Genomic DNA, 20371 nt, shown 5'->3' on the forward strand with positions numbered 1-20371 from the left:
TAATAATGAATCGTTCAACGCGTGGCTGTTACAGTACTGCACTGGGGGAAAAAAGAGTGTGCTAGCAGGATATTTGAAGTGACGGTTCAATACGCAGTGAAAAACTGGAAGATTTCCTGGTATAGGAGAAATCAACGTATTAGTTATGGAGTTAGGGGGAAAGGAAAGAAGCCCCCTGAGAACCTCATTAAATCTAGACCAAGCTGTACTTTGGAACGCAGTGGAGTATAAAAACATAAATTCAGATGTTGACAGTAAAGTACTGGATAGCGAGGGTGACCTGAAGGAAATGGAAAATGTTGACAAGGTAGCCACTGCCCTGGTTAACTGAAATAAGGCTTGGTCACTAAATTTTTTTTATTATTATTTGACTGCACAGAGCTGTAGTAGTTATGGATGTGTGAGGTGGACATTCAACAGAGATAATGTCTATAAAGCAAATAGATGGCAGATGGCAAATTTATACTCATTTGAAAGCGGAAAGAGCGCTCAGAGGACCAAACAGAACTCTTTAATGAACACCTGACAAAGAGGTAAGTTACTAAATTCTTAGAAGACGTGTAAAAAGCAGGCTAAAACATAAGGAATTGGCTGAGCCTTCTTTCTTTTTGCCTTAAGAGATGGCATTGCCCAACAAGAGAGTTCAGGTTCAGATTTTTTTGCCATGTGTGTAGTAACTTATTTTTCATAGATTCATTGTGACAAAATTAAATTGTCAAAAGATTTTTGTCACTGTTATAAAGAACATAGTTTTAGTATCGGCAACTAAAAATCTTCTAAACTTTTAAATTATTTTTCTTTCAGATTTTGTTTTACTTTTGCTTACGTCCACTAGTGCCCATTCTCAGTCTACCCTTTGGACAGTATTGGCTTAAATGATTTAGATATGTGTAGAAACTAAGTAGAATTTGTTGTTGTTGTAGTTGGCATTATATAAATGCCTTAAGTCTCCTCTCCTAAAATCTGAATGTACAGGTCAGTTCTGTTGGATTTCATTATGTTCTGTCTTGGCACAAATGTGTTCCAACAGCTGAGCTGCAATGGGAATCCTGAAAGTTTCCAAATGCACCTAATAATAAAGTAGATGAGCCGTTCTGTGCGAAATGTGACAATAAAACATGACAATTCTGAGAGCTTGGGGAAGATGCTGAAGAATTTTAACAGGAAGTGTATGATACTTCATCTGCTTCAAAGCTTTTTACATATATTCTTTTCTTAGCTCAAATTAAAATTTGAAAAACGATTCCATTAACTCTGTTCATCGGGTAAGAGTGCTGTATGTCACCTTGTCCCATCCCGTCCCAGACGTGTCTGAGCGTGTGGGTTCTTCCCGTGCTCTGATGCTGTGGTTTTATAATTATGAAGGAAATCCCATTCCTCCTGGGTGACCAGCAGTACCGATGTGTTTACATTTGTGTTGCATCAGTCAGAGAACAAGATACGAACTTTATAACAGCTTTACCCTTCAGTGCCGGTTTTGCACCGGTAAAGTTGGGCGAAACGAACAGGGATGCAGCATATAAATGAGTAGAACGTGGAGAGAGGGCGCTGACTTGGCGTAACGCTTGCAGGCGTCAGACGGACTGCTCAGGATTTTGGAATGGCGTTGAACCTTTAAAGCCGTTTCGTACCTAATCAGTGCTATGCGTATGTGCGTACCTGCCAGGCAAGGACGAGTATGTTTAAATGAAAAGCAGCTACAAGGCAATCAGAACAGCCTTAGGCAAATGTTTAAACAAACTCGCTGAGTGTTGCTGCGAAAGCAGGTGTGCGTACCTGCCTGGAACGGAGGAGAAATAGACCACGTGTAGGCAGAGATGGTTGTTTTCTGAAGTTAGAATTTGTCGGTGGTAATATAATCCAACCTCAGTAAATGTATGAGCCAGAGTTGTCTCCTCCTTTCTCATTCCCAATGTTTGTTAAGTCCCCTTGTACTTTCTTGTTTTGTTAGGCTTCTCCCGAGAGTTTTGGAAAATACATGCTCAGATAATTTTGCAATATCAGGTGTTCCCAGGGCAGACCCTTTGTTGTTTTTAGTAGATATCCTCAAGATATGATCAGTGGTGGAGTTACTGGAGAAGAGTAATGAGGCTGCAGTTGACGTTATGTATTTACAAGCAACAAAAAGTCTTAAGTTTCTGTCTCTGTCTCCTCCAGCCGCTCATTCGTCCCTGCACGGTGGCTTATCCTGTTCCTTCTCCTCACTAGCAGTGGCTTATAGGGCGATTGGGTTCACGCTCTGGTGTTCATTGGCACAGTGGAAGGGGACAGTGACCCACAGCCTGGCCAGAGGAGCAGTGGCTGGAGACAGCACGAGCCAGTTCATCTCTGCGTTGAAGAGAAGTGTAGCGTCGGACCTGGCTGAGCAACAATTTTGAGCTGGACCTCAAGAAAACACTTTAAAAGACAGCTAAACAAAGCCCTGTCCCAAATGGTGATTAATGGATAGTTGAGAGTGGTGTTATGAGGAGATATTAAAGCTTGCTTAGTAGAAATAGGTAAGAGAGATATCTTTATGTGTGAAATCTGATTTTTAGAAACCTTAATGCTTATGCAACCTCATGCAAGTGATTAAACGTTGGGGTATTGGGCTGCTAAGTGTAGGCAGGAGGTTTATCAGTGTATCCATTAAATTGGAATAGGCATTATGGTTGCTTTAATTTTATGCATGGAGATTTCCTGAAGGATCGTTTGCACTGCAGAGCCCCCATACACGTTCTTCCCGGCCAGCCACGCGTTTAGGGGCTTTCTGGTGGGGCTAGGCCTCTGTGCTTGAAGATATGCTTAACAAATGCGAGAAACCAAGCATGTCGCGTCTAGCTCATTTTTGGCAGCTGGCAGCAGAGGGCACCAAAGAATTTCCTCGGCTTTTACCACTAACTGGTACTTTGCTGGCTTTAATGGAAATTATGCTTTCCCAGTTTTCACCAAAATCAGCAGGGTTTTATCCATTCATACATGTTACGTTCTTCAGGATGCACGGGATATATATTTCAGTAGCTGTTGTACTTCAGACAAATAGAGGAATGTTGTTTACTTGAGTTGGAAGGTCTTGCTTCAGAGGCTAATGAGTAAGGAGACTTAATGACCATTTCTGAAGTTTAGAACGTCATAGTGTGGAAGAATTTCAATCAGCTAATTGCGTGGCAGGTTAGGTGCCCTGTACAGATACACATACTTAAGATGTCTGTCTCTCTTTTTTTTTTTTTTTAAAAGAAGGAAGTGCCTGTATTCAGCCACTCAAACTTTTCATCTGCGTGTTGTCTCCTGTAATCTACTAGTTTACCAGAATATTTATCCTTACAAGAAAAAGGAACAATGAGAAGAGGAACAATGAGACAAAACTTTCTAAGATAAACCTTTTTGATCTTAAAAATTTGGGACAGAACTTCTGTCTTTTCTTCCTCTTTGCTGATCGCAGTAAATCATTAAGTGGAAGGGATTTAAGATATCAGCAGCTTCAATGTTTATGTATTCTCCTTATTTCTTCCTAAATTTAGGAATGCCCCATATCTCATACTTGAAAGACTATCTGTATCTGGCAGTTTCCCAGGATGCAATGTATATTTATTTCTACATCATGTCTTGAACTAAGCAAAAGAAAAGAGGAACAGTCCTAGTAATAACTGCATTGTTTCTTCTCTGATAAATGAATACAGACGTTGCTCACTCGTTCAACACTACAAGCCTGTAAATTATTTTCATTTTGTAGTTACGGAAAGCATACAACAATAATGGGTGGTATTTTATTAAGTAATTCTGGCAAGCTTAGCCATCATTTGCAAGTGCTACACTGAAACATCTATCAAAGTTGGTGAGTTTTTCTTATGTGGAGTTTTTCTCCTGTGTGTGAAGTATTTGTTTTCTTTATCCATCCTAAAATTTCAGAGCTGGGATTGTCCACGTACATTTAAGGACCGCTAGCATTTTAGATTTCAGATAGCTCTTACTCTGTTTTCAAGTCTTTATTTCATTGGAATTAGTGCTTGTGATATAAATCAGTATAATGATGCTAGTGTCTCTTAAACTTCTGCTGAACTCCCAAATGACTTGAACCTGTTTTACTGCTTTGTTCTGTACTGAAGTGCCAACGAAACTTCACTCCTTTAAACTTGAGAATAATCCATCACAATTTGACCTTTGTTTTTGCTTTAAAGAAGCAAAATTCCTCTGTTTTTTGGAGAAGTAGTAAAAACAAATCGTTTTAGAGAAACAATATGAAGGCAGATATTTATTTTTTTTAAAACTTCTCTCTTATAACCACATATTGTATGGAGTAATAACCAAATATTACTCTTTGGGGCTGAGTAAAAGGGAGGCAGAAATTATTGGCTCAAAAAAAGAAGAACACTAAAGCATCTTGGGGGAAGGCCTTGTATCTAATGTAGCAAAACTAAGTTGTTGCATGATCATTAACTTTTAAAGCTTGCCTCTTCTCCCCAGCTTAACTGAAGTCAGACGCTAGCAAGAACAGAACATGTATCCTTAAGGTCACCTTTAACAGAACAAGTAAGGTGATTTTGGTGTTAATACCTCAAGCAAAACCTTGTAACCTATAAAACATAACCAGGAAGCAGTAAAATACTTGCTCATTTTCAAATGCCTGTTATCCAGAGGATTCGAAACTGAATTACAAATAAGTGTTGTAATCAAGTATTTTGATTAAAAATCAGCATGGGGAAATGCCATGTGGAAGGATCCACAACTCGCATACCAAACAAGGGATGATAACAGTGCTGATACCAAGATACAATTAGACCTTTTAAGTAGTGGGATGGTTGGGGATTGTGGAAGTAAGGGTTTTCTTTCCTCCTCCTGTTCTGTCCTCTTCGATCCTGGCAGGTGACCTTTCTGGGGCATCTCACTTTGAAGCATGCCGGGCCAGCTAAGGGCTCTGCGACACTTTTTCCCATTCTGTCCTCTTCCAAGGTAGTCTCCCCTCCACTTCCCTGGGGTATGAAGGAGAGTCTGTAAGCCAGAGGAAATTTCTTGATATCTGTGCATATAGAGCTATGGAGTCAGTTTATTCCCACCAGCAGTCGAAGCACAAATCTTTTTCTGAGAGTGGCAATTTCTTGGACTTTTCCAGGCTTACTCATTTTCCCATCTGCAGTTACAAATTCAGCCAACACATCTGTGCTGATAACTCGTGAGTCTTTCTGTCGGTGGGGGACACTTCCGTCTTGTCCAGGATCTGGGCTATAATTTTTGGTTTGGATAGATCGTGGATTTGTAGCCTCCAACTCAGACTTAATGTATCTAAAACTTTCAATTTCTGCCTCAGATTCAACCTTTGGGCTGCTTCATGCTTCTTTGTTCACAGCAGTATCTCTGCCAGTGTTACGTGCTTGCATCACTTGAATGCCTGCATATCCCATCTGAAAAGCTTGCAGATCCTTCAAGTATAAATTTATAAGATGAAGCCCTCCTTGGTCTCCTTGCCTGTCATCATCACATGCCTTATTTATTTCATATCCTGTTTTTCTTGCTTGTATTAATACATCTTGATTCATTTATTGCAGAAAGACTTATTTCCCTACCTTGCTGTTTTGACCATGTCACCCTCCCTTTCTTTGAATCTACTGCTCTCGGTTGCATGAAGTTGTTGGCTGACGTCAGTGCTTGCTCTGTGAGGTCTGGCTCCCTCGCTAATCTGTTAAATTTTTAAACAAGGTTTTGCTTACTTTCCTTTGACTTTATTGGTCACTGTAAAGCTCCACCTTTGCCAGTAGTACTTGTAAAAGCCTAGCCAAAGGAACCACTGCTGATATACATGCCATCATGCTGCCTGGAGCTGTTTGCTCTTTCTTTGCGTTCACTTGTCTGTCTGTATCTGTTTTATCTCATCGCATGCTTGGATTGTCTGCTCTTAGGGCCATGGATCATCTTTTTGTTCTGTGTTTGTCCAGTACATACAATGGGGTTCTTGTACACTTGAAGACACCACAGCAGTGTTTTTGTTTTTATGGAAGATACTGTTGGAACAACAGTTTTATGTAAGGGAAAAATAAAAACAGTTTTGAGGTTTCAAAACTAAGTGTCATGTTGAGTGTTGATAAGGCCTGGCAACCTGTCATGAATTGCAGAGACTGACCTGAGTGCTGGGAGCTGCAGGAGCTGTGGCAGGCGTGAGACAGCGGACCGTGGTGGTTCGTACCCAGCACTGAGTCACCCTGGTCCCCCCCAGAGCACTCAGGGGACCGCTGGGGCAGCAGCAACCCCAGACGGTGGGGACTGATGGTGAAGACCTTGGTGCTGGCTCCAGAGGGTACTCTCTTCCTTGCAGCTTTACTATTTGTCCCATATTACTATTTGCCCCTCTTGCAATTGTCCCAATGTTCACCTGGCTGCTAAAAAATAAAATCATAATTAACGGTTATGAGTATAGCCCAAGTTTGGTGAAAGCTAATATCAGTACAGTAAGAATTAGAAGTGCTGCAATGCAAACGATGCTTTTTACCGTGGGTGGGTGGTGTTTCTCTTTGTTTGCTTGTTTTTTGTTTTGTGTATCTTGGTAGCCCAACAGTTATTTTTATTGGTGTAAGATAGGCGATTCTAACATCATATAACAATGCCAGTATCAAAACAGTTGATAGAAGTTATTTCTCATAAAACATAACTTTCACTGCAGCAGTTCAATGTGGCCGTTGAATTGGATCAGTCAGGTGTGCTTGTGTGCTCAGTAGAAGACTAAAACAGTAACTGCTGATGAGCAACAGCTGTTCATGCAATTAAGCAGTGATTTTTTTTTTTTTTTGGGTCCTTTTCAGAGAGGCTGGCCCTTGGAAAGAGCAAGGTTTTATGAGCAGTAGCAGTGATACTTGGTTAAACAACTCCTTGTGATCTCTAACACTGTGTAATTGGAAATTGTTGGGGCCACGAGTGCTAAAGATGTGCTACTTGAGAGGAGTAGGGAAGAACAGGATTTATTCAACAGAATTTTTGTTGCTGATTATGAAGTAGAAAAACTTCAGCTTCTGTGTGAACTACATAACAGCCCCCATCATTTGCAGATGAGCAAATAAAGTTGTTCCGCAGACAAGCGTGTTTTCCTGTTAACACTGTCTTTAGTAGAAATGCGTGCTGGACAGAAGTAGATTATGGACAAACTAGCCCATTATACACACTGGAGTTGCAAATTAAAATGATTCCAATGTTTTAAAAAGCCTTTTGCAAGGTTATTAAGATGAATATAAATAATTGTCATTAGCAAAATCCTTTAGAATTGGTTCTCATAGATTGCTTTCCACTTGGACCTGCAAGTGCCTCTGAGGATTGTTGAAGCTATTAACAGGCATAGACGCAGTCAGTGCTGTGTCTGCATCGCCTGCGGGTCAAGTAAAATAAGCATAAGGAAATGGCGATGACCAGCGTTACTTTCATTAGACAGATTGTTGGTAGGTGGTGTTACTTGCCAGGAAACTTTGGTTGGGAAGTTATTTCACGCAAGCCGGTACCTATTCCACTTAGATGCACTAAACAGTTTTCATGAGAGGTGTTTTGACCTCACTTTGATTAAGCTTAGAGTAAGCTCTTTGTACATGAAAAGCACTCCTAGAGAACAGGTAAAATACTGTAATTTCACGTCCTTGCTTCTTATCCAATAATTACCCTTTCTCAGCATGTCTGAGCTTCTCTGTAAGGGTTTCTGTACTGTTTACTGGCAACTGGTGGCCTAGAGCACTTTTTCGTAAACGTGTTTAACGTCTTCAGATTTTTTTTTTTTTACATGGGAGGAAGTAAAGTTTTTAGGTTTTGCCATGTAGTCTTCCGATACTAACAGTGATTGTTGAAAGTAGCATTAAATTTCAAGTGCAGGAATTGCTGTGTAGTCCCCTGAAACCATAAGCGACTGGTATGCACACAAATAAGATACTGCAAATAACTATCAATTTGTAAATCAGTTGTTTTAAAGTAATTGTCACTGCGGAGAGCCATTAGGTGCAGGCTCATGGCAGGTTAAGCTGGCTGAAGCTCAGAAGACCCGAGGCCGCTGTGGTTGCGCGTGCTGCTTCCCGTGCCCTGTGGTGGGGTGGCAGTGAGTGGAAAGGTCAGCTGCTCCGCGTTGCTGGGAGCCAGCCTCTCCGTTAAGGTGGTCCCCATAGGTGGGTGAGTGCAACTGAGGGGGCAGGAAGCCCAGCTGGGGGTCGTGGTTGGGTGGGAGGTTGTGACTGTGGAAAAAGGCGGAGGGGAGCTGCTGAGGTGGAGATTTGTAAGAAGTTAGTGCAGCTTGGGCCATTGCGGCGTAGGCTGTCCAGTTGAGCGTGGGTTGGAGCGTTCGGGCAGACGGACAGGTGCTTTGAGGCCCGAGTACTGTGGCTGGAAGAGCACTTCCTTCAGCTGCAAGAGCTCAAGAGTTACGACCTGATGCTAGACCGGGCTCTGTCATGGTCTTTCCACTCGTTTCGTTTGGGCATCTCCGCTCAAGTAGTCAAGCGTAGAGAGAGGCGAAGAAGAGAGGAACGCGGTCTCTTCCAAAAATAGCTATAGAAATCCTAGAGCTGATTTAGCGCTAGCATTTTTTTCCAGGCTTTTCTGTGAGTAACTGGAGCAGGTATAACTCAGTGGTTTTTTTATTATGCAATTTTGCTGCTGGCCAACGTGGGTTTTTATTGCTGTAAGTCCTGCTGGTGTGCCTTAAAATGCAGCAAGTCCTACGTGCGTTTATCATTGTCAGTGAACTAAAGAGCTCAGTTGCTTCCCTCCTCGCTTCCCCCGACTGAAATCCTGACGCTGGTTTAAGATTTGCAGAGGATAGATTTCAGTCAAGATCAGTTTATCCTCAAAGTTTCCCCACGAACGCTGGTTAATGTTTCTGGGCGTAGAAGAGCAGGACAAATGCAGTTCAGCCTGTCCTAATGTATTAGCTCTGTTTTTAAAATAACTTTTAAAATAACGTTTTAAGGAGCTAGCACATAGCAGCCTACCGTTCGTTGTGTTGGCGCGTGTCGGGCTACCTGAGACAAGGAGGAGAAGGGTCCGCCCTGCATCTGCACCTGGTGCAGACCCCCGTTAGCCCGTTCCCTCACGGGGGTGAGCCTGCTTGCTTGTCCCTTGTGCGCTCCACCTTGCTGGTGTGTGGGGCTTTTTGTGTGTGTTCATTTTCTTCATAAATACTGTTCCGTTACGGGGTTGAGGAAAGTGATGTGCTTCTCTCTCAGCCTGAAACTTTCTTTCAGACGGGTTGCCAAGAAACCGTCGGTCTCCCTGTATTCTTAGGCCTGCGCTACGAATCCGTAGCAGGGCGAGTTAGGGATACGGGGACAGACGTAACTTTCGGTTCCCTTTTTCAGTAGGCTGACTAGAAGGGCCACGAGTGTGTGCCCGTGTGTGTAGCCCTCATGACTCGAGTTGACAATCAGACCCAAGGAGGGGGAGAGGCAAAATTATGGGAAACATCTACTCTTGTTTCCTTTTTTTCTTTCCCCTACCCTAGCTAAAACAGAAGTGTCCTAGGTTTGTTGTTGGTTGCATTTTTTGAGGAAGAAGGGGCAGTTATAGCAGATAATAATCTGGGCTACAGAAAACCAAGACACTGGTCTTCTCAGAAGTAAAGAAAATAATATCCTTGAACTGCTTTGCATACTTCTTATGAGACATTCGGTTATATTTATCAGGCAAATAAACACTAAATTTTCAGCTGTGTAGAAAACCTCTGGCAAAAAGTGAAGACCCTGGGAGGTGCCCAAGGTTTGGCTCGCCCTTTCTGTTTCTCGGTTTTCCAAACTTTGAAAAGAAGATAACAGTTTGGGGCTTCTATGTAGAGAGCCTTGAAGCAGATGTATGAAGAGTGCTGCTCTGGTAAAATACTCCATTTAAATTGAAAATTGATGTGAATAACGTTAAGCAGAAAAATAACGATAAATAACGTTATGCAATTAAACATCAAATCTTTTGAGTCTATGGTGGTATAAACGTGTTGCAAGCAGTCTTGTTTACAGATTGTCAGAAGATAAAAACGTTATTTTGGTGACATTTAATATTTTGTATCTGCACTTGTATGTTCTACCAAAGAAATGAGCACAAATTAATGAATAACTTTTAGCATACCTGGATTTAAATAATTTTCTTATATTTTGAAAAGTTTGAGATTTCAGTTAAAGGTTCATTTACCCTAGCTCATGGTTTGAGACAGCAACTCCGCACCTAGGTCAGTTTACAGGAGCTGATTCTAGTTGTATATGAGAGAATAATCCTGTAGTTAATGACTTTCTTACTGAATAGGGTCACTGAAATAAGGGTGCGCTCCTCTTGGAATTACCTTTTAGAACGATGCTGGGAGATGTTTCTTAGCTCTCAGAGGATCCCAGTGCAAATCGAACTTTCTGACATGAGAGGTCACTAGACTTTTTGGTTTGGTCTCATCACAAAAGCAAAGAATGGTTGGGGCTAGAAGGCCCCTCTTTGGATGCTGGCCAGCCTCCCTGCTTAAAGCAGGGGCAACTAGAGCAGGTTGCCAAGGGCTATGTCCAGTTAGGTTTGAATATCTCCAAGGATGGAGACTCCACAGCCTCTCTGGGCAACCAGTTCCCTTGTTTGAGCACCCTCGCACTAAAAAAAAGTTTTTTCCTTATGTCTAAATGCAATTTTCTGTGTTTCAGTCTGTGCCCATTGCCTCCTGTCCTGTCACTGGGCACCACTGAGAAAAGTTTAGCTCCGTCTCTTTTACTCCCCCCATCCGATATTTATAAACATTGATAAGATCCCCCCAGAGCCTTTCCATCTGTAGGCTCAACAGTCCCAGCTCTCTCAGCCTCTCCTCCTTACGAGAGGTGCTCTAGTCCCTTCATCGTCTTCGTGACCCTTCACTGGGCTCGCTCCAGTAGCTCCGTCTCTCTCTCGTACTGGGGAGCCCAGAACTGGACCCAGCATCCCAGATGAGGCCTCGCCAGGGCAGTAGTGGGGAAGGATCACTCCCTCGACCTGCTGGCAACGCTGTTTCTAATGCAACGCAGGATGCCGTTGGCCCTTACTGCAAGGGCGCGTTGCTGGCTCATGCCCTACTTGGTGTCCACTGGGAGCCCCCAGGGCCTTTTCTTCGTGAGTTCATTGAGCAGAATAGACTAGTCAGAGATATTTCTATATTTAATGTAAGTCTGATTATGTTATAACTGACTTAGAGCAAACTGGCCTTGTTCTCCTTTTGTGTCTTGTACTTTGGATGGTTGCTTGTACCTTCTTGGTGCACTTGAAATGCTTCTAGATCACAGGTTTCTCTACCCAGTGCCCATAAATTGCAGAGTTTGCTGTGAACGATAAATATTTTATAAATGTTTAATAACAGAAATAAAATGTAGACTATAGACTAAAAGGTAGTAATCCTAATATTTTGTTTTGAAAGTTTTTTTATGCAAATTATCTTTCCATTAGTTGCCTTTAAAAACAAAGAGAAAAGATAGTCAAGATAGGAAGACAGAAGTGGAAATGAAGGCATGGTGATGCTGGAAGGAAGACAGTAGGAAATAATTTTGTTACAATGAAGGGAAAATATGACTGTCTTGAAAACGATGGCAAACACTGATATTTGTTTATTTATTTAAAGGTGCATAGTAACTACAGGGACAGAAGCCATTATAAGAGCTTGGAAATGGGTATAAAGATGCGTAAATATCTGACTGCAAAGAAATCGAATCTCTGTGCTCAGTGATTCTGTCCCTATTTGAGATATTTTAAATGACTTTTGGAAGAATGATGTGAGGTTAGAATATGATATACGTTACTTTATAGATGACACCTCCGTTGTTGGACACCAGTTTGATCTACCTCTGGAATTCAGGATGTCATTTTAAAGAAACATGTTTTTCTCTTTACAAAGAATTTAGATTTTTTTTTAAATGATTTCTTTTGAAGGCAATCTGTATATCTTTTGCATATCCAATAGCTTTGGGCAGCAGGGAGTCTGCTACTCATGTTTAAAAATTGTTAGTCTATCGTGGATCCATTCACGAATGAATGTGGGCTGTAATTTTTTTAACAGAATAACCTCATCCTTACAGTTTATGTTAAAGCAGATGAAGTTACTATTTTTCTTTAATTTCATAAGGGCACATAAAGAGGAAAAATAAGCATTATCTGTACCTCCCCAAAACGTCACTATTTTTTCTGTGCCACTGCAGATGTCTGTAACGGTTATCTTAGCCTAGTATTGAAAAACAAAACGCATGCTCTGTATAAATCGATCTGAAACACGTTTCCTTAGGCCTGTCTGAACTGCTTGGAGTGCCCGTTGATGGTATCTGCTGTTAGTTACTGTAAAGCTAGAATGGTTTGGTTGTCCGCATTTAGACCTAGCATTATTCTTGGAACCAATCAGTGTCCGTCTGTCTTCTCTTGATCTGTGGTAGGAAAGTTACGGTGGTAGTAATCCAGTCCACTCTTTCACCAACTGCACCGCAGTGCTCCTCAGCCTTTCCAAGTATCAGCCTGTTGTTCTGTAGACTCACACTGCACTGTTTTTAATTTGTCCTCAGCATTTAAAAATCGGTTACATCTTTGAATTAGTACTGCTTTGGTCCATGCAACATAAGGTGTTTTTTAATGACGTAGCTTCTTACAGTGTATTTTTTTTTTTCCAAAGTAAATCTGTATCTGCTTGTTTTGTTCCAGGATCTGGGTTTATTTAGGAGTCCTGTATTATGAGGGATAATGTTGAACTGTGTAGCCAGAACTGGAAAACTAATTTTGAAAGACCATACTTACTAGTTTTAGCAATTAGTTGCATGTCCAAGGAGATGTGTAAATACTTTCCTTGCAAGTGGGACACTATAGAAACTGTCTTGTGGGGAAGGTGCTGATGGAGCCCTGCACCTCACCCCTTTTCCTGGCCGCTTCTTTTAGAAAGAGCTGCCCTCAAGGCTCCTCTGCCTGGAGGAGCAGTTTGATAAGGTGTGAAGCCTGATGGTGAATCTCATTGTCACCTCCTGGTGACAGTGAATAATCGCATAAAGGAACAAAACTGACCTCTTCCCCCTGTGTTTTTTGTCTAATGTTCTTGAAGTTATTCTCTTTGGCAACTCTTTTTGTACCCTCCCTTTTCCTTACTTGAAAGCAGCTGCCTTTCCTCTTAGGGGTGCAACTGCAGAGCTTTGACAGGCCCCCAGTAGCCCCTCTACACACACAGGGTTTTTCATACACCTTTTTCATAATGAACACGTTCTCATGACAAGATTAAATTTTTAGTTAAAAAGATGGTTATGTGATGACTCGTGGCAAACTTGCTATCATCTCTGAAATAAGGAAGGATTATTTTGGTTTGATTTGTTTTTTTTCCTCTGTTCTGGCAGACAGAGTGCTTCTCAGCCTGTTTCTGTGAAACGCACTTCTGTTGTTACAGGCGCATTGCGAGTTTCAGGATCTCACTTAGTTCATCCTGTAAGTGCCTTTCTAGTTAACTGTTTTAAAGCACCCTCTGAAGGATGGTTGTTTTGAGTGCGGTTAATGATACCAGCTGAAGAGGTTAACCACCTCCGGGTTTCTCTTCTGCTTCCTCCTGGTGAAGGTTATTCCTTCTGTGGACATGCCAGTCAGACTGCGCGTGGTGTGTTTGCCGTCTCACCCGTTTCAGTCAGAGCGCGCGGTTGGTTAAAATCCGTTCGCTTTTCTCAAGTTAACGGAGACTGCTCATTTTGACAGGAACAGGCTAGGGAGCAGTTACAGGAGGGACCATGCAAGCAGATCAAGTAGGCAGATTTTGAGTGGCAGTAGCTTCCAGCCAGGACGTGATGGTAACTGATGGGAAGCAGGCGTAATATTCAGTATTGTATGCTCAATTGTTCAGTAGTATTTCCTTTTAAATTAAATAAATTTCCTGTGGTACCCGACAGATGTTGGTTTCTGGGAACTTCTGACAACTGTGGCTTCTGTCCACTTAGCTGTGAAAAGACAACTTAAGTAAGCTGTAGTCTCAGAAGCCATGTTGTAAATAGCAAATGCATGGTGTCTCCAGGCCATAGCCGTGTCTGCAGCAGGAGACAACAGAAATCTTTCTTCAAGTCAGGGATGAGTTCTGTTCGAAAGCATACACCTCCTGTGTTTTAAGGGGAAAGCACTTAGCAAGGGGCTGCTCGGATGGAAGTTCAGACGTGCCTTTTGCTGTGCAGTTGGATGAAGAGTGATGTAACGTTTCCCAGGAGTACTGATTGAAATTGTGTTTCTGGGCAATGAGCACACAACATGCGTCTCTGCTCTGGTGGGTGGAGGCTTTTGCCTTTTTTATTGCCACATCTATCAATACAATAACTGTAGTTAAAGTGCAGCTTGCAAGGGCGTGGCCAAGGGTCACATATGGAAGAAAATAATGAAATAAAATATTTTAAGGAGAAACAAGAGAGTTTATTTCCCTATCAGCCAAAAAAGGAGGGGGAAGAAATGATATTCATGTTATGTAAAAGTTTTGGCCCTCCACCTACTAATGATTTTAAAAATTCGTGACCTTTTAATAGTGCATGTGCCCACTTAGACAATTATGTGGCTGATGTGAGTGAAGTTGTCCTGCACCAGCAAAGGATGTGGCTGCATGTCACCGCCTAACTTGTAGTCTGTCAGTGGCTGGCTACTCACTGGAGACAACAGAGGTGAGTTTCCCTCTCGGAGGAGTTTGCATAACCTGCATTTTCATCCCAGTGTTGCCCCAGTAATCACTGGGGAATTCATTTAACCCAGCCCGTGTTGCCACGGTGCCCTCCTCTTGTGGAGGCCGATCCTTCAAGTCTCTTAAGTCTCTTAATGGTAGTGCTTTTTTTATGGAGCTCGCCGCCTTTGGGACTTGGGACAAATAGTAAGAAACTTCCCCTCTGCTGCTTTACTCAGATGGAGATGTAAATTAAAAACTTCACAAAATAAATGGCAGATTTCTATTCGGTTTAAATTCTATGTCCTCTGTGGCTATTGAAAGCAAGATTTAAAATATTTGCTATTAATATGTGTTGTATAGTGTAAATAATTAATCTTTCTTCTTTGCTGTATTCTTCTGTCATCTGTCCTAGTAGTCCATATATACGTTTGACAGAGTAGCTTACTAGTAGTTTGCTTTCATTGATTATCTTGAATGTTTTATCTTGCTGCTCATTCTAATGATTCAGCTTATACCATGTTCCTGCAGTATAATACTGTATTTTGCTTAACACTGGGAGGAACAATGAGTCCAGTCTGACCAACAGTTTCAGCATTGTTTATCCTTTCATTGAGACTGTCCTACACAGAGAACCCTGCTGTGGAAGGAGAACAATTGCTTCTGCAACCTCTTATTTTCTTATCCAAAACTGTGTTTGGTATGTCAGCTGGGAGCGGAATTAAGGCGAGAGCACCGAACCTGCGTGAGGATGAAGCGGTAACGCATGGTTCGTTCTTGCTGTTTAAATTCCGTACGAGTAAATGTCGGCTGTTGGCTCCTGGGAGCGTTCCCGTAATGAGACCGTTGCTAACGGGAGGATTGGCCATACTGACGGCATGATACAGATGACGACGAATAGGCAAAAGTTACTGCCGCAATAGACCTCAGCCCCAAAGAGCTGAAGATTTTGAGGTGCAGGTAGAAATTATCATATGGACTTTTTGTTCTTTTATTTTGCTTGCTTTTTGCACTTATTCTATAGAAACTTTCTGTGACTGGTTATGGTAAGATATCACTCTGTCAAGTAGGCATTACTAAAATATGCACTTTTGATGAGGAACGTATACATTGAATTCTGAGACAATCGGTGTGTGGGTTTGTTCTGAAATAACTAAAGACTGGATCTTCAGCTATTGGAAACTGGGGCAGCATCGCTGGCTTTAGGGTAATATGTTTGCTTTCGTCAGCTAACGTTTTTTCAGTTTGCTTTGTTAGCACTGAGAATTAACGTAAGAAATGCAGTTGCTTCTCTCGCAGAGTATCACTGTTGCGCTTGGTGTGATGCATATGGTTTGAGACACGTGTGTCAGAGCTTGGTGCTCTAAGGTGTCCCATAGGGAGTGAGTTATTTGGGATCTCATGTGTAAATTCCCATTGATAAATTGTGTTAGATGAGGAAATAGGCTTCATTTACCTGTTTCATGTAACTTTATAATACCTAAGAGTGTCTGCCCAGTAGTGACCATGTGATAACATTTAAGGCAGTGTAGGGTATGTGGCTATCCTTATCACTTTTACTTTCCTTGGCTGGTTACTCTTCTCTTTCCCACTAACATAGAAGCTGCAAACCTCATGGTGTTTTCATCTGCACATCACAAAAGGAAGACATTGTCTCTGAAAGAAAGGAGAAAGGCTATCAGGCAGAAACAGGCCCTGAAATCAGAGCTTGGTGGAAATAGCATCCCCTGAAAAAGTGAATTTCAGTGTCATGCTTTCTTCTTCCTTGTTTCTTAATACTCTTTAATCTATGATACCTTTTCCCAGACCATGGGGTAGGTTTGAATGGTGCTGAGAAAGAGGAGCAGTCATTGTGAAAGCTATTTCCTCTTGGTGAGGGCTTTATATGGGAAGGGAATGAAATAGCTTGGGGAATAGCCCTGCCTTCTTCACCTCCTACATTGTTCCCTGCCTGCAAGGATGTTATTTTCTTTCCCAGCAGCGCGTTGCAGAATAAGGATCACTGAACATAGTTATATAAAAGATAGCCAGCCCCTTATTTTTCACAGAAAACCTCATAAAACCTCATACTGAGCAAAGTGTCCTGAGTTTAAATATCCTTTTATTAATTTAAGCCTGGGAATTTAGGATTTTTTTCAGCTGAGGTTGTTTGAAGTCTGGTCTTCAGTGGTCTATACCAGCAGGTTCAACCTACAGTAGCAAGAAAATAATGTGCTTCTCCTAGGTTTCAGTTTTACCTTGGTAACTGAAGATAACCAAGATTACCATCAGGCTTCACGTGAGAGGGTTCTGAAGTTTTTGATGTCATTAGCGTATTACTCTTGTTATCTACATGACTAATTTGGTCCCTTTCGAACCACAATAATTCCTTAGCCACAGTGAATTGCCCAGACTAATTATCTGATTCCTTTTCTTTCCATCTTTGGCTTTCACCGAATATCATCCTGCTCCCATATGTCTGCCTGCAGCAGTTGAGAGCAGAGGGGGCTTGTGGGACCTTGCGATAAGCAGGCAGGATCTATGGCACGTGGATAAGCCCTCAACCTCGCTGGTGAGCCAAGCTTTCTGAAAGTGAAGCAACAATTTACGCCACCTAAGTCCGTACCGCCAGGGTCTCGCTTTCCCTCTTGGTCATACTACCCTTTCCTTTGCCAAGCCGAAAACTAACCTGGCAAAAATAGTGAATATTTTTTTGCACTTTAGTACCAGATGGTGCCGTCTAACGCAAATGGGATTGCACAGGAAAACCACAGCAGCTCTGGCTGATGCAGAGCGCCATAACCCGTCCAAGAACCTCACCTGGGACCTGCACATCATGCTGGCCAAAGCCACGTGACCAGTGTCCCCTCCTCCTCTGCCCTGGCTGCTCTTTCTCTCCCTTGCACCAGTGCAAGCGTTTATGAGGCGCTGCGGTGACCGGGGGTGAAGGGTCTAATCCCAGTTAACCTCAGCCAGGGCTGGGGAAGAGACGCCTTCACCGAGTTAGTTCCCGGATCTGTTCCGTAGTCCGTAGATATGGAATTGTGTGTTGCACGAGAGGAGATAGCGCAGGAGCAAGTGACCGGGGTGAGCCAGCCTCTTCTGGCAGCAGCGCTCAATTAGGTGGTTTAAAAGCATGTGAGATGTTGACCTCTTTGTCCCTGTGTGTAAAGCCGGATGAGCCTGTTCATCAGCACAGCTGTCTGTGGTATTCATTGGTGCAGAGGTTGCCTAGAATTCCTATGTTGAATTTTTCTAGAAGTCAGGTGTCATTGAATTTTTTTTTCATTGATTTTAGAGCATATTAACGTATTTTGAAGGTGAGAAACGATATAGGAAGAATTCAGATCTAGAGACTGATGTATGTGGGTCCTCTCATTCACTCACTTTTGGCTTGCAATCACGAAAAATGTGCTCACAAATGTGAAAATGAAAAATACATATGTTTACACCTCCACCTGTTTGATAAAATCAAAAAGATAAATTTGTTGAGCGTGTGTTTTAGGAAACTTTGGAGCCTTTTCTTTATGCTCAGGGAGTTCTTTTATACAGGAAGAAAGCAAGATGAATCTGGTCTTGTTACTCCTTATTAGAACGCAGCATTTTAAAGTAACTATCTAGGAAGGTGGAGACACTGTAGGTGGAGTTTGATATTTAATTTTCAACTCCCTTTCACCCACAGGCACTCTTTGCAGCTGTCTGTGATGTGAGTCACCATGATCTTTAGCAGCTCTTTGAATAAATCCTTGCTAAATTTCTTGAAGTGCCAGATGAGGTGGGAGCCTGTCTTTGGAAAATAAAAAAAGTGGAAGGAATATGTGAGGTCTGTAAAATAGCTTTGGGATTTGGTACGGAGAGGTGAGATTTTTGTTAGTTGCTTAGACTCAACGGATTGCAGATCCGGCTCATAAGTGAAGAATAAGGTAAGAATTGTTTTCTTCCTGGAAGTGACTGTTCCTTTATTCTAGTGCAGTTAGTCGGCACCCCGAGCTTTCCTTTAGTCGTAGTACGTGAGACCTGTGCAACTGAACGTAAAAATCTATCTTATTTCTCTTCAGACAAGCATGTAATGTGTTTTGTAGGACACGGGCAGGAAGATGAACCCCAGAAAGCTCATGCTAAAGAAAGCACACAGTGAGCAAACACAGACAATACGCTCTGAAGCCTTCTATGTAGTTATTTTCAATATAGTTTTGTTGTACTTCTGCCTTCTTATAGTGGCGGGAATCCACCGGGGAGACGGTTACTGCCTATAAAAACAACAGAGATTCTAGAAGATACTCTGCCTCTTACCGTCTAGCTTTTACTACTCTCCATTGAACTTTGTTAAAAGTATCTCATTATTGTACTCACCTTAATTAACACATACTTTGGGTTTTGTTTCCCTCCCTTCATCTCTTTGAATCTAAAAATCACCAGACAAAACTTAGAGATCTTTCAACATTTTTGATCACTTCTTAAGCTCAATTAGTGCATGTACACACACAGTTATCTCTAAGTGGGTTTAAATGATTCTGTAAAACGTTTTTCGAGGAACTTCCTCTCACTAAGTATAATCTGCATCAGCCCTGATGTTAATTGCTGTTCATGGGATTCCCATAATTTTATGGAGGCTCATTAAGGTGAATCTTTTCAGAGATGCATATCCTTTACTGACATGAATTTATGAATTATTTCTTTGAAGGTAGACTGGCTGTAGAAGAAATGCAGCTGTAATAGCACATACAGATTGCGATGTGTAAATTTACCCGAGTGTCCTCCTGGACTAGGTTAGTTCATACAAACTGCCTTCCTACTGTGAGTAGAGAGCGCTAAGGTATCTTTACGCGTCCACTTCTGTAACTGTAGCATAGGTGTTTCTTTAAATGCTTATATCAGATTACGTGCAGGGCTGTTAACGCTAAGAAGTTTTTTGTGGCCAAGCTTTTGAAATACTGAACCCTCTCCTGGGAAAACTGTTTCAAATAATAGCCTCTTTAGCGTTGCCAGTTTAAAAGAGCAGTTTTGGAGAAACACGCAGTGCCGCTATTCTGGGCCTTCAGCCACCTCCTACGTCAGCTCTTTGCTTCCCCAGGAGGCATGTCTCACTTCGGGAGATGCTGCTGATGCGACTCAAATCTCAGCCTGAAATGGAGCCTAGAGTTTACTTTGCTTGAGTAAGTGGGAGGAGGTATTGTGCTAGCGTTGGCATTTTCTGATCTACAATATTCTGATGAGAATTAGTATTGTCCCATTTTTAAGATTGGCAAAACAAACTTTAAGTTATTTTAAAAAAAAAAAAAAATCTGACAGGTGAGTTCTGGCAGGTTTAACTATGCTGGTATACCTCCCTCCGTATCAGTACGTTTTGCCAGCCTGTCTTTAGGCGGTCAGGCCTGGAAAGTGGCAGGCAGGCTGGTGTGCTTCTGCTGCTCCAGGTAAGGAGAGGATAAGCGTAGACAAACTCTATCCAGAGATTCCTCAACTTTAGGTGCAACAGTGTAAGACAAGTTCAAGTGCATTCTGCTTATCATCCTTTCTTCAGACTTGGCGGGGGTTAAGTTAAAATGACTTCTCTCCCTTAGGCTGCCTCAATTATGTCTAAGCCAGTGACCTGTAGAAGCCCGAGGTTGCAGTGGCTGAGTACAGCAGAGAACCTGGCGTGGGATATTAGAGGCTACAGCCTGCTGTAGGCAGGTTGGATGACGTTTGCCTGCTTGTTTCTGCAGAGGCCTTTTGACAAGCCTCAGAGTTCAAAACTCGGCAGCAGAAATAGAGATCTGCCTTTTCCATGTAGACGGCTAGAGCTGGGCATCAGGGGACCGGAGCTGTGGACCCTGCTCC

The 20371-nt window shown here is 42.1% G+C and overlaps 1 protein-coding gene across 16 annotated transcripts in view; it reads left to right on the forward strand.

Annotated features, from left to right (window-relative positions):
- Nucleotides 1-20371, forward strand: part of LOC104138472 (NEDD4 like E3 ubiquitin protein ligase) — a 215281-nt gene that overhangs the window by 51691 nt on the left and 143219 nt on the right. Inside the window, exon 1 of one of the 16 annotated variants that reach the window (XM_068924517.1) lies at nucleotides 18389-18471. The exons of the other annotated variants lie outside the window; for them this stretch is intronic. The gene's annotated coding sequence lies outside the window, so the exon portion shown is untranslated. Of the gene's footprint in view, nucleotides 1-18388; nucleotides 18472-20371 lie in introns of those variants that run through there. 16 annotated transcript variants of the gene reach the window in all.

Source organism: Struthio camelus, chromosome W, assembly GCF_040807025.1.
Source record: "Struthio camelus isolate bStrCam1 chromosome W, bStrCam1.hap1, whole genome shotgun sequence".
Classification (NCBI taxonomy): Eukaryota; Metazoa; Chordata; class Aves; order Struthioniformes; family Struthionidae; genus Struthio; species Struthio camelus.